We start from the raw sequence: 3603 nt of genomic DNA on the forward strand, positions 1-3603 counted from the left end.
GTAGGTTTCTCAAGTGGTAAGAAGTTCTTGTAGTGGGTTTCTACAAGAAGTACTTTCTTGGGTGCAAGAAATGGTCTATCTTGAGTGTTGAAGTGTTTGCATGTGTGGTGTGTTTGTAAAACTTCTTCATTGAGATAGTGGAACAAATATTGATTAGGTTATGATTGAGGATTGAATGTAGGTCACATGTGAAGTGGCTGAACCAAGATAAATAACTTTGCATTCTTCTCTCACCCTTATCTTTTACATTAAGCAATCTTTAATTGAGTCTCAAAATGGCTGCTTATGATTAATATTCTTGTATGATTGAAATGGTTTAAATTGGAATATAAGCATTGCATGATAACTTGGTCATAAACTTTGTCATTAAAGATTGGTGAAACAAGCATATAGGAGTTCATCCCATATACTAAGAGGTTCAATATACTTCATTGGAAATTAGTTTTAGAAAATTTTTAGAAATTAAAATCCTAATCTCTGATAATTTTTTAAGTGTCAATAAATCCAATTCACCCCCTCTTGGATTTAGCCATTCTTTTCTATCATGTTTTTCACAAAATGATGAAACATTATTGAGCAAAGAAGACCAACCATCATCTCTCATTGCTTATAATCTTTGTTTGTACATTGAAATAAATTTCATAGCATTTACAATATCTTGATCACTTTTTTGCAATGCTTGAGATAACTCATGAGTAATCCCTAAAATATTTTTCATCAAGTGCAAGGTGAAAACAATTTCAAATGTTTGCATAGAATTCAATAAAGCACATGTTTCACCTTTTTGCTCTAAACTTATGCCATCTTCCTCAACTATTTCAAGCACATCAATCATGGAAGGGAATAATAAGGAAAGTAGACTAAGTAATGTACCATAATGTGAGCTTCATCTAGTATTTCCCACCTTCTTGATTGTAGTTTCTTGATTCAAGCCATGTCCACTAAAGATTTCTCCTTTTTGCAATACTTCTTTCACCCTTGCAATTTGACTTTTTCAAAGAATATCTTGACACTTACATGATATTCCAACAACATTAGAAATATTAGCAACCAAGTTAAAAAATAATGCAACTCCAACATGTTTTTTTGCCACTATAACAGGAGCTAATTGAAGTTGATGGGCATAACAACGAATATACAATGTGAAACAGTTCTCTTTTAATATCAAGCTCTTGAGACCATTAAATTCACCTAACATATTACTTTCTCCATCATATCCTTGTTCATGCAACCTTGATAACATTAATCCATATTTTGAAAACAATGACTCCAAAGCTATTTTTAATGATAAAGTATTAGTATTAGAAACATGAACAAGACCAAGAAAATGCTCTATAACTTGCCCTTTTTTATTAACATAACGTAAATTTTTCTGAAAGTGATCGCAATCGCACCACTTTTGATCCAACCTCGCTGTAAATTTTCCTTTCCATAGATCTATGTCTATTGCTCAAATAGTGAGTTTAACACAATCTTGGCATTATTTCTCCTTATGTCTTCATTATTGTATTGATTTTGTTAGTTTTATATGTATAGGGCCCCATTACAAACCTCATTGAATTGTACTTATAATCAATTCCCCCTCCAAATCCTTTGATATAACTATTGTTTGACAAGGTTGGGTTTGTTAAAGGTGCAAAGATTAGACACTTCAAGATTGATTATTATTTAATCATGTCTCTTGTGGAAAGGTGGAAGCCAAGAACCCACTCGCTCATTTCATCTTCCAATGGAGGAATGCATGGTAACTCTACAAGATGTTGCACTACACCTAGGTATAAAAATTGACAAGAGACCCGTTACTAGACCGAGTTATTTAGATTCGAGTGAATTGTGCGAAACTTATTTGGGTGTAAACCTCCAAAAAAAGCATTCAATGAGTCCTCAATCAAATTAAAATGGTTGCGAGACAACATGCTCACTCTACCTATTGAACCTACAAAGTTCTAGGAAGAAGCTTGTTGTAGAGTGTATATATTGAGCTTGATCAAGGGGTACTAATGCTTGACAAATCAAGCAACAAAATTCACTTATTGTATTTAAATTTGTTAGCAAATCTTGGTTGTGTTGGGTAGTATAATTGGGGTTCAACATGTTTGGTGACGTTGTATAGAGAGTTGTGTCATGTAACTTATACTAGTGAAAAAAAGACTTTTAAGATCGGTTATTTTTAACTTTTAAGATCAGTTAAAAAAATCAATCTTAAAAGAGACAATCTTAAAAGCTGAACTTTTAAGATCAGTTATTTCGTAACCGATCTTAAAAGCTAGTTATTTAACCGATCTTAAAAGTCCAGCTTTTAAGATCGGTTACGAAATAACCATCTTAAAAGTATCAAGTTTAATTTTTGTTTAATTTTAATAAATTTATTAATATAACAACCCTCATATTTGACCTCTCAAAGATGTTATTTCACGACACTTCACTTCTCAACGTGTTTTGTCCTTACTACACATTTTCTAGGAAACTTCCCAGAAGGTCACCTATTCCTATATTACTCCAAGTCAAGCATGCTTAACTATGGAATTCTGATGAGATAAGCTACCAAAAAGCAGATGCATGTTGTCAATATAAGTAGTACAAATTAATTCATTTAAGTCATCCTCAACTATACAATCTCATACTTATACTATTTTTGGATCCCTCTCATTTTGGTGTGTCCAAACCATTATAAAAATATAATAATTATATAATAATTATATTACCAATAATTACTATTATATTATATTTAATTAATCTTTATTTATATATATATATATACTTACTTGAATAATTAACAATCTACTTATTTCTATTTAAAATTAATATTATGATACAATTTAAATTATTATTATAAATTTAAAAGTTTAAATAATAATTTATATATTTTAAAATGATAAGGATTATAATAACACCGATGTAACTTTTACTAGATATTACATCACTCAATAAATTTATATTAAATGTGAATTTTGTAAATTCAACCGTTAGATTGAAAGTTCATATCACTTTATATGTTTATATCAAATTTTGTTAAAATTGAACAACTTGAAGGTAATCAAAGTGTTCATATTTTAGTATATTTTGAAATATATATATTACGTCAATTTTGTTTTATAAGAATGAAGTATCAATCATCTTGAATTAATATAAAATTTTGTATACATTACAAGAAAAAAGATTATTATCTACGGAATATTATCTACGGAATTTTTTCCGTAGATAATGCTTAGTTATCTACGGAAAATTATCTACGGAATTTTTTCCGTAGATAATTTTTAGTTATCTACGGAATATTACCTACGGAATTATTTCCGTAGGTAATATTTAGTTATCTACGGAAATTTCCGTAGATAACTTATCTACGGATTTTTCCGTAGATAATTTATCTACGAAAATTTCCGTAGAAAACTTCACCCATAAATAAAATTCGTAGGTAAAACATTTTATTTGAAATCAATTAACATATTTTATTATCGTTTCATTTTAATTTATTGTAAAATAATTAAAATATTTAATTTAGCATCATTAAAAAAATAATCATTATAAGATTTATTTTTTTAAAAAATTTAATTATTTATTATAATACTTTTAGTCACCGTATCGACCAAAAAATATATTTTT

This window comes from Cajanus cajan, chromosome 3, assembly GCF_000230855.2.
Source record: "Cajanus cajan strain Asha chromosome 3, NIPB_CcT2T_4, whole genome shotgun sequence".
Lineage (NCBI taxonomy): Eukaryota > Viridiplantae > Streptophyta > Magnoliopsida > Fabales > Fabaceae > Cajanus > Cajanus cajan.